We start from the raw sequence: 11,786 nt of genomic DNA on the forward strand, positions 1-11,786 counted from the left end.
TGCCCCACTTTATCCTGTTCCCTTCTGATGTTACTTCTCTCTCCTGTGAAACTCCAGTCTGTCCTGCCAAAGAGGAAACATTGACAAAACATGTGCATCCACACCATTTAGGAAGGAGATTTACATCCAAGGTAATATGAACAAAACTGTGGAAAGTAACCATGTTTCTAACATTAAAAACATTAGGGAGGATTAAATGTGTGCTCTGGGAGACTGGAGTTGCTGTTTCAATATTCCACTCCTAAATTATTGATAATTTTTTTCAGACTCAGAAACAATCCTTGTTTGCTGACTTTCAAATAACCACTGAAGAAGTTAATCAGCAGCCAGAACAAAACAGCTTCTAGCAGGCAGTGACAGCAAAAAGGAAGTCAAGCACAATTGCTGCACCACCTTTTATCCTCTTACCTTTACAAAGTCTTAGCCATTCAAGCTGGAAATGCTATTTACTGCTCTGTCATGACATGGCTGCATTGCTGAGTTACAATTTCCATGCACAAAAAAATACTAAACAGAGCCAAAGTAAAAGAAAAATTGGAAAGCAGTTAATGAGCAATAAACTTCTCTTACTTTACTACAAAGCTCTTGGAAAGCTGTCCTTCCTCTTGCCCACAAATCCAGATGCACACATATGCAAAATGCACACATAAATTTAGTCTGCATGTTTGCAGATCAGTTCAATACTACATAATCTTGATCAGTGATATGATGAAATGTCTTTGCAGACTTGCCTGTGACACACTTCAGAAGCAGCTGAAATAGAGTTCTGGTTGCCAACAGGCTTATCTTTTATCTTTTACCTCTGAATAGAACAGCAGAGAGTCTATTACCTGCATTTTTCACAGTCGGGTCTTCTAAATGCAATTCTGGGCAGCAAAGATATAAAGCAACTTCTTCTGTCTTTTTCATTCCTCTAAAATAAGCCCACTCACTCCTTTGAGCTTATCTGAAAGCTTGAAATTGAACTAACGCATATCTCAGGAGAAAACACAAACTGTACAATAAAATGCATATACAAAAGGCTCTGAGCATCCTTCCCCTAATGCATAATTCAAAGAACTTGAAATGAAAAAAATCTTTAAACTCTTCCTCACTTACCTTCACTAATAACTATCAACAGACCGTGCAACTTTGTTTCAGGTGCACCATCAGATGCACAGTGCTTCTCTTCCTGCCTGAAGAATGATTTCAAAGAAGGCCCCTTGGCGCTCAGGGCACCTCACAGCTTCCACAGGCCTTCGTGCGTCAGGAAGGTTTCACAACATGCAGTGATCTCTAAAGAGAAGACACCAACGAAATATTTAATGTTTGCAATGCCTCATAAAACTTTGTTTCACAATTTGCATTCAATTTCTGTCAGCAGTTTGCAGTATTTTCATCATCCCACAGCCTGGGCAAACCCTGCGATGACTGAGAAGCAGAGAGTGTGAAGTGGAAGGTAACTTCTTTAAAGAGCACAGCAAATCTGTAAGTACCCCTGAACTTGAACGCAACAAAAAGCCAAACCACAAAATGTCTTTTTCCATATTTCAGAAATAGTAGATTGGGTACAGATAATATAATTTATGATATACTTTTGCATTTCGAAGGCTTCCACAGATATTGCATGCAAATGTTCAACTGCACCAAATCAAAATACCAAACACTGGACCATTTAATCAGTTAATTGATTTCTTCAGAGGTGTGAGGCAGTTTGTAGCTTCCTTTGCCCTATTGTTTCTTTTGTCTAAAGTAAGATGCAGCTCTGACTCTATTAGCTCATTATGCTGTAAATTAGAGAAAGAAGAAATGGAAAAGACCAGCAGAAGAAGCAAAAATTATCAAGGTTGACAGGAGTGTTAAATGAATTTTCTCCCAACATTCTGCTTAAGATTATTTCAGTAATAAGAATGAAATAAATTCTACACATTTTGTTCTTTCAGTGAAATGTTACCCTTCCATTTTGCTAAAAACAATTCAAACAGAAAGGAAAGAATAGTTGCCAAAAGTTCTTAATTAACGAAGACCCTACTGAGGACGAAAAACCTACACATCCAACCTCTTGACATTTATTATCATAGCTCCTGTCAAGACAAGAATAAATTGTTCAGCTACATTGCAGAATTTTTTAATACAGAATCCATAAAATTTAATTCATGGAATAAACCTCTTGGCAACTGCTTTCTAGTTAAGTAAAACTGGTTTATTTCCAGATCACTGATCTTGTTTTGTAGGTAATTACATTTTAAAATTAAACCTTTTCTCAATATCACTTTGAAATATCTCTTTTTTAATAGGTAAGTACATAAAAACAGGCATCTCAGTTCTTCTGATATAATTTTTCATCAATATGTAATTATTCTAGTTACTCTCAACTAAAAGGGTCCATATTCTGGAGTTTCATACCAACTACTTTCACTGTGGCTGTGATTCCTCTGAGCCTTTTGTTAACATCTACAACAAAGCAGATAATCACATTTTTCCTTTTAAGGTTATTTTTTTAACAAGAACTCTTCCTTGTCCTGAAGTTCTGGGAAAAAAACCAGCGTAAAATGCTAAGAGGAAACTATATTCTCTCCTTCTTGTTTACCCAGAAACTCAAATGGATAGAAAATGTAAACTACCACACACAAAAATATCCTCCTAGTGCCCAAGGATATTAGAACTCCAGACATCAGATGGGTCTGTAGTGCAAAACAGCCTTGGCATTTGTGTGGGACCATGGAAGGGCTCCTGGCCATTCTGGCTGAGAGACCAACCCTTCTTGTGACTCTTCATCTTCACTGGAGATCACTGCCCCTAACCCCTAGGACAAATATTTAAAGAGACAAAGAACTAGTTTGTGAACTTTAAAGTTGGGTTAATTACTGAATAAATACCTAACTAGAGAGGACAGTGGTTTATTTGTCTTATTTGACTAAAAATTCAAACTGCTCTCCTGATCTTCAGTCATGAGTGGAGACAGCTGGAATTTCTGGGCACACCGGAAACCTGCAGGACACAAGATGGGACTTGAAATCTTATCTCTCCTCCATTGACATGCAGGGATGTCTACTGGCTTTAACAAGAGTAGGGAAGGCTCCTAAAAGTCTCTCTTTTAAAACATCAGTGCTCAGCTTGCATCTCCCAGGCTCAATATTCCCCCATTACAACACTGTTTCAACAGCTTGTGGAGCTTTAGTGACAACACCAGGCAAGAAAAGGCACTGTTATCAAGGAAAAAATCATCCAGCCCACTTCCTTCTACAGCCTTTAAGTCCAAGGTAAAAAAAAAAAAATTAGAAAGTGATACAGTACAGGCAAGACAAAGAATTCAGCTCTTCTAATTCCTGGAATAAGGCAAGTCATCTTTTCAAGGTGGATATGAATGGGTAGATTAGTTCAGAAGAAGCTGCAAAGAAATCTAGAAATACTTTATTCAGCAAAGGCCCTAATTATCTTGCCACACTCCCAGTTGTCAGGGACAAAGTTGCAGCACCAGATGGCTTCTGCTTCCCAAAAGTTAGTGTATACCTACAGAAATAGGAGCATAATTACAGAATATGTGGGTCTTAGAATTAATCTACAGCATTAAATTCAAGGAAGTTACTATTTCAAATGTGTTTTTTCATTAAAGACTTGAGTATTTCCTAATATTAAGCACTTCAGCAAGATCCAGGTCCTTCTTTCTAGCTCTCCAGTGTCATTTGTGAATGACACCAACCTCATAATTATCCCCTATTATTTGTTTTTGACCCTTTTCATTATCTCTTCTCTGCTTCTTTAGAAATTTCATTTTAAAATTACTGATCTCACTGAAAGCCTTGATGTTGCACCTTGTTCTCCTATCCCAAATCTTTACTTTAGCATTCCAGTTTTCTCTCTAATGAAGATTTCAATCCCTGTTTGCTTTACTGTCAACCACCTTGACTGGCTGTGAGCATAATGAACTCCCTTAACCCCAGAGGAAGCCACTGCAAACCTGTCGGGGTTAATGGGCTTACGGGCTGGTGATTTCACTGCAGCTCTCCCAAAGGCAGCAGGAGAGTCCTGCAGCAGCCTGACCTCCACAGCCTGCCAGGGAGTGGGAGGGCAGGAGGAGGTATGGCCGAGGGAGCCAGGCACGCTCCTGTGTTTTCAGTAAACACTGCCCGGAAAATGGGCCTGCTTTATAGCCCAGATTAGAGACTAAGATAGATGGATAGATAGATAGCAGCTGGCTGTGATGGAGGAGCCCTCTGAGGGGAACTGCAGGGTTCACTTGGGGAAGAGCATGCCAGGGAATCAGGCAGCAGTTGGTGCAGAGAGGTAAAGCGACATCGGTCTTGCAGTGGTAGCTGAAGGCTGTAGTATGAGTAGAGAATTAAAGTACTGACATTCTCTGCTACCATTAAAGCTGTGCAGCTGCTCAGTCCCTGCACAAAGCTTCCTTCCAGCTTTCCCACAGCTGATCCTGCATCTGAGCCTCATTTGCTGGAGCTTCAGCTCCCTTTCTAGAATTTTTTTTTTTTGTGAGGGCATACACGTTAGGGTAATGCAGCTCATCTAGGAGAGTCCAAATCCACACAAGCTCACTTACTGGTGGATCTGAAAGCAGGCCCAGCTGTTTGCTCTGCAGCTGCATGGCTGAGAGAGTTGAACTACCTAGCCCAAAGCCAGCTGAGAAAGCCTGCATTAACTGCAGGATGTAATTCCTCCTGTCTCCACAATGAAAACAGCCCGACCCAAACCGATTTGTCTCCAGAGAAGAGCAATGTGAAACACATTTGCACTACCAAGTTCACCACTAAATCAAGTCTCTAAGTGCCACATCTACATGTCTTTTAAGTTTGTTTTATAACCACTGAATGAGGCTGTGTTTTCCCTGAGGAAATAAAGCTTTCTGAATGGAATTTGCTACATTTAATCATCCAGGTAACCAGTAAGTTTATACATTACAGTTAAACATTCATTAGGTTTTCTGCACGAAAGAAAAGTGAATGTGAAGATTCTGCAGCTTGGTTTGTGAACAAAGTTTTGGAAAACATGCAGAAGTAGCTAAGCAAATATAATTACTACTTATGGAGAAGAAAAAATAATTTCCAGGATACTTAGGCACATGTGGGTATAGGGAGTCACAGGGGATTATGACTTTCTTCTTTCTGAATTCATAAAGATGACATTTCACTGCAAAGAAAGCTCTGTTCATAGATTGATTTTGAAGGAAATAGCCTTGAGGTTGCTCTAATCCTGCCAGGTAGATTCAGTACAATAAGTCTCAGATTCACACTACTGGATAGGAGAGCAGCTGAGACAATGGAAGCAGGGGAAGTAAAAATCTCCAGTGGATTTATGGGTGAGGCCTTTAGCTGTTCTAAGCAGGCTGCAGTGCTCTACCTGCAGATCTGACGGCCTGGTTAGACACTCAGTGTGAGAGAGGAACAGCCCATCAACATCTCTTTTCTTCATACTGCTGTTTTTCCCAAGAAACCTCTTACCATTTCTTACATGAAATGCTGGAATGAATCTGTGTCTCTGTCTCATTTTCCTTAATGCACATAGTTAACTGAAATATTAAATATATAAAGTGCCACCCTCTTATTATTTAAAGCCTAAATTAACATAATTACCATAATTAAGACAAATGCTTTTTCAGCCTATTATGTCTTCGCTTTTCCTGAAGGCAGATTCATTATCTTTGGGCCAGCTTTTATCTAGCAGAGAAAGCATTATTGAAATTGGTACCATTAATGTTCATCAAGACATACACATCACCACTTACCTTGATATTACTGATTTCTACCCTGATTGTCTAGGTGAACAATTTTGTGACTCATTAGAAAGACCAAGTATTAATTGGGAAAAAAAAAAAAAGTTTGAAATAGAAAAGGCTGTATTCGCAAAATTAAAAGAAAAGTACAGAAATCTTTAACATAGATTGAAAATGTGTTCAACTAGTGGTCAAAGCCATGAAGTCAAATGTTTCCAGTTTGGAATTCACTTATACTACAAAAAAGAGGACTAAAAGGGCTCACAGACATTTTTAACTAGCTAAGTGGGATACTACTGGGAGATTTGCAGCACAAGCTTCCTCACTGACTGTATTCAAGCCCACTTTGAGATGCACCAAGGCCTTGCCTTGATGGCAGTAGACATGGAGATGTCTGGATTATGTCTCTCAGCTTCCATGATAAACACAACTGATTCAAAGAGTGAAGTTCTGATGAGCTGCCCTCCAAAGCAGAATAACTATTAAGACACACTGCAGATCACTAATGGAGCTGCAGCACACTGCCTCTGCACCCATAGTCAATGACTATGGGTCATAGTTCCATACTGAGTTCCAGTACTCAGCTACCTGGAACACCCCTGCAGCTTTCAGGACACAATCTGACAGCTTTTGTCCCTCAGAAAAAGTAAATTCCAGTTTAACTCTTCCTTTTGGTTGATAACTCATATTATAGTGTGAGCTCATGAAAGGAGTGCTGCTTTATTTAAATATAATGTCTCTGTTATGGTAGCAGCAATATAAACTTTACTGAATGTTTTATTGTTACATAGCATTCCTTGCAATGAAGGCACTTCAGTCACTCTGAATGCCCCTGGAAAGGATTGCTCTCTTGTAAGGTCACTCTGGCAATAAGCATATCTCAGTATGCCATTCCCCTTAGTATAAGAAAGCAATTTTCATGTTCCATTACATGTTTTCTTCTATATAAAAAGCCTAAGGAAGTGCTCAGAGGCCTGGGCAATGCAGTGAAAAAAGGAAAGCAGGATGGTGGAACATACTAGAGGGACAAGGGTGGAGTCACTGCATTGCCACGGTCCCTACACACCTCCAGGACTTTCAGGTTCCCAGACCAGAAGTTCTCCCTGAAAAATTCACTGTGCTTGCCACCACTAAACCTTTTCCAGGGAACCTGAGCCCTGGCAATCATATACTCAGAGAGGATCAATTCTGGCACCAAAATCAGTGTTCAAAGAGTTTCACCACCATGCTAAAATTCAGGGTCTTCATTCGGTGCATTTTGCTGCAAGCTGAAAGCCCAAGCTCCACCAGGACTGGCTGCCTACAGTCACAGTGGCTGCCCACTGTCAAATCTGCCCTTACAAATTAGTTCTTATCACAACTCAGACCACAAGCAGAAAGTTCAAGTGGGGTCTTTGTGACCTGGATATCTGCTTTCCATTTTTAGGAGTAAAACCCATTAAAATATTCTACCCTTATTTTCTTTTCCTGTTTGGTGAGTTTGTGGTATGCCAGGAATGCCAGCTGTTCATTTAATACCACTCATTACTGTATAGAGACCATATTTCTTTCACTACCTCATTACCGAAAAGCTGGCAATGAGCTAAGGGTAGTGCAGAGCAGAGCCTTTCCATGGCAAGGGTTGCTAGCCACAGAAGTGATTTTCTGTTACAAATGATCAATCTTTGTGGCAGTCACTTTGTTGGTCCACCTAGAATTGTGGTTCAGAGACTGCTCATTTCTGGAACCGAAAGAGTTTTGTTAAGTAATATAAACATCAGCAACTCTCCTGACTGTTCTCCGAGGCAATTTTCCCATCTTGATTGCTAGAGTAGCCAAAACTCTTGTCACCTTTTCTGGAGGATCAGAAATGTGTATATTTCATAAAATTCACTGCAGGCAAAGCTGGAATTCACAGACTTTACCCTAAAGTACCTTAATTTTCTATTACATTCCTACAGAGTCCTTTATCCCAGAAGACAATTATTTGATTGATCCTTTTCCACTGTAAACAACCAAAACACCAGCTCTCGTGATTCCATTGCTTATATCAACAGGACCTACTCAGCACAGCTGTTCAAACATTTGTTAAATCACTTCACAGCAAATAACAATATGGTGCAGCATGCCTGTTCCTCATTTCAACTTAACCATAGCAATATTTAGCATGCACTAAAAAAAACATATGCTGTATTCACAAAAAAAATTTCATCTTAATCAACAGCAGCCTGCAAGTCTCAGAGGATGGAAAGTTCCAAAGGTGAGTAGAATCTCAAAGGCTATGAAAGATGAATAGATTCATTCATCCTGAAACCTAATTCCTAAGAATGTGCACCTAGAAGTTCAAACAATCTGACTTTACACTTTGGTGCCCACAGGCTGGCCCTGATTTTGCTTCTATGAGTTTATTTTGTATGCATTGTAGCAGAATCCACAATCCACTAAAAATACCAGTAAACTGCTGTGATAGAAGAAAGCAGTGAAAAGAATGCTCAGCACTAACACATTAATGTGCGAAAACAGATGCATGAAGTGACTCACTGGAAGAAAATCATCTACAAAGTCAGGGAGCAAAATGAAAATTTTCTGACTTCTTTGTTAATGCCCAAGCCACTGGATCCTTCTGGGTTCCCAATTGTGTCCTGATCACCTACAAATTCTTCCTACTGCACCCTTAATGTTTAGACAAGCAGATTTGAAAATTTTGTCTTAATTACTGAACTCTGAGTAAAGATGTATTTCTTCCCCTGCGCCTCTCTCTTTCCTTCAGGGACCTTAGCAACAACTTCATAAATTAAACAAGAAAAGAGACCATCATCTTAACTTGCTCATGCCTATTTCTGTGCTCCTGCTCCAGGACTCCAGAGCCACACTATACCTGCTGGAATTTGCCAGGAGTGATATAATCAGCATCCAGCCCCACTCCAAGCTGAGACTGCAAACACACATGGCTCCCTCTAGACACAGGTTGTAGATGAGTCGCTGCTTGGCAAATTATCAGAACCCTGTTCCAATTTTACACACAGGTGAAAACTGGAGAATCCACAGAGCCTGTTTTCTTGCAGAGCTCTGCTCAGTCTTGTTGATAAAGATCTAGTACAGCCTGCTACCGGGATAAGGAGAAAGTACAGATGCCTTCACCCAGCAGCACAAGGCCACAGCTCCTTTCTCAGGATTGCTCTGCCTACATACTCAATGTTTTTGGAGAGTCCATCACTACTTTAGAGGGTTCTGTCTTGTCTTTACAGCCTTACTATCAATTGACAGAGATTTCCAAATCTTTCCATCGTTCTGTCTTCCTCTTAGAGAAAAGCACAAGGCATCTTCCAAGTATCAAAATTAATTTTAAAATTATGTTCCTAGAATTAGATTTCAATATGAACACAATACAGAGATTTCCAAATTACAAATAGCACTGGAGGGTAAAAAAATGTAGCTGTGTAGAATTGGTATTTTTTCTCTCACTGGAATTCACGGTGTCTAAATTCTTTTCAACTGTCTCAAAATTATAAACCATACAATTTATTATTTATCTATGAAAATAAAAAAATATTAGACATGACCCCTTTTAAGACCACAGTGGCATTTGTGACCTCTTACAGCATTTTATAGCTATTTATTCAGTTTACAGTGTGTATTTTGAGTGTATACATAGCATAAGGAGTAGATCTCATGAGTGATACAACTTTGTTCTGAGGACTGAGGGAATGTGATATTGGAAGTTCTCCATGAACTGTCTGAAAAGGTTTTCCCCAAGGGGTTTTTGTGGGGGGAGCTAAACAGAGAAATGGGTAAGTGTAATTTGGGTGCCAGCAAAGACCAAGTCTATATCACCTTTTCTATTTCAAGATCTCTATTTATTCAGAAACTTTATTTCTCAACCTCTAGTTTGCATGTCTTTGACAACTTTCATTCACACCATATGCAAATACGAAATGTGTTACTGTTAGGAGTAACACGAGATGATTTATTATTCATTTAATCAGATGAATCTGCTAATTCCAGAAGACTATAGTTTTGAAATCTATCAATATTTGCATTACCAGTAACTGGAGTCAGCTAAGCATGTAGTTGGTTCAGTTTTATGGAGGGCTATTAGAGGGGGATTAGTTTTGCATATTGAATGCAGATTCCTTTGGGATCTCTAAGGAGACTGCTGACTTTCTACTCTTCCCTTGGCCACTTCTGTTGGAGGCAGGATACTGAGCTGGGTGGACCACCAGTCTGACTCCATGTACTTTATTATACATAGGTATTTTATGTATAAAGAGCAAATAAAAGGTATTTACACTCTGTAGGAGTCCTCTGAAGCAGGACTCTGCTTCGCAGTGAATATCATCCATTCTCCAAACCAAGACTGTAGTTAGACAAGAATTGTTATATAGCTAAATTAGTTGAAAATGTGAGGTGAATCACTGCTGCCTCTCCAAGCACAGCACTTTTATGTAAGCTTAGAAATATTTTCTTATTTTTTTTATAAACTCACAAAAGCATAAAGTAGTTGTAGCCAAGACAATGCTTAAGAAGCATGCCCAGCAGGAGTGTGCAGGAGGAGCTGGAATCAGGCTCAGGGGACTGCTGGTTGCAGCAAACCCACAACCCGTGGGGATCAGCTACACCCCTGAATGCACCACTGCATCTCCATAAACACTCATTGTGCTCTTTCAATTAACAATGTATTTTAAAGTTGAAAACCATGAACATGTACACTTGGAACATTTAATTTGGGAAATTGGGAAAGCGTGCTCATCTCCTGTGGCTCCTTTTTCTCTATGTTCTTCCTTAATAAGGCCTCAGCATTTCACAGCCACTGAAGAATTCAAAGAATGCCATTAACCAAGATAACCCTGCTAATTAAAACTAAATACTTGTTCTGAAAGAATTCTGTAGCAAATATCAAGTCTTACACACAGATACTCCTTTTAAAGCCAAAATATTAAAGCTTTTTGTTTTCTAGGTGATGTCTCAGCCTTTGTTTCCCCTCCTTTTATCACTCTTTCCCAATAATTACTTCATCACAATCATGAAACTGTATTATTATTCTTTCATTACTTACAAACCCCAGTTTCCAAGTTTTGGTTCCAAGAGTTTGTTCTCTGCTTGCTGGGTTGCTTTTAGAGTGTGGCTATACCTGTCTTTGTCACAGGGGAGAGAAAAGGAGAAGGGAAGAAGGGAAGAAATTATAAAGGGACTGGTGGATGAAATGAATTGCTGGAACTTGCATTCACTTGGGACAAGGAAAGATGCATTAATGGCAGAAAAAATGGAGAAAAACCATCATGAGTAGCTCCCAAACACTTAGTCAACTTAAAATGAACATATTTTCTATGATTTTGTATTTTTCTGAACGGAGAGATGAAAACTGCAGCTCAGATTTGTTCTCTGGATGTTGTCCTACATAAAGACTCTGACCTGGAAGTCTGTTTAGCACTCCAGGACAGGCAGGAAGTCAAGAAAGCCTTTTGGCTACCAGCAGTGAAAATGCTGCTGCATCCATCCTGAACAACAAACATGGGCACAACATCAACACATAAATATTTCAGGAAACCTGCCTTCTCAATTCCGAAATCTAAGCCTTGCCTCACTGTTAATGTTAGGAGGAAAAACTTGTTTAATATGTCACAAAACCCCATTTCCCTGAATACAGCCAGCAAATGAGCTTCCCTGAATACCCCACCAAAACTGAGATTAAATCACATTACAGTTGTTGATCATTACATGAAATACTATATTTGTATCCTCAGCCTTGCATTGAAAATCATATTGCTGCTTATGGGCACAATACATGAATTTTATGCCTATATGAATACAAAGGGTGACTGTAGAGGAAAATAAATTGATAAATACAGCCATATCTGAATTCTTCAGTTCTGTGGATTGCCACAGAAGTTTCAATTCTCAATGCTCCCACAAGCTTGTTTAGCTTTAGGACTTTACATAAGGGAAAGAGTTTGTGAAATAACGAAGCCTGGAGCTCAGAAACTGCATCTCATTTCAAAAATGTTTGAAATGCTCTCATTTAACAGTTTCTGAAATGAAATACAGCAGACTTCCAGGTCTGCAACATCTTGTCCTCATTTGCAATGCAAAGTTTTACACA

At 39.4% G+C, this 11,786-nt stretch overlaps 1 protein-coding gene across 6 annotated transcripts in view; it reads right to left on the reverse strand.

Annotated features, from left to right (window-relative positions):
• C13H5orf58 (chromosome 13 C5orf58 homolog) overlaps nucleotides 1-11,786 on the reverse strand; it is an 81,558-nt gene that overhangs the window by 53,864 nt on the left and 15,908 nt on the right. For all 6 annotated transcript variants that reach the window (XM_085073414.1, XM_085073413.1, XM_085073415.1 and 3 more), the window contains one exon: nucleotides 1,099-1,275. The gene's annotated coding sequence lies outside the window, so the exon portion shown is untranslated. The remainder of the gene's footprint in view (nucleotides 1-1,098; nucleotides 1,276-11,786) is intronic.

Source organism: Lichenostomus cassidix, chromosome 13 (genome assembly GCF_008360975.1).
Source record: "Lichenostomus cassidix isolate B80296 chromosome 13, HeHo_3.0, whole genome shotgun sequence".
Lineage (NCBI taxonomy): Eukaryota > Metazoa > Chordata > Aves > Passeriformes > Meliphagidae > Lichenostomus > Lichenostomus cassidix.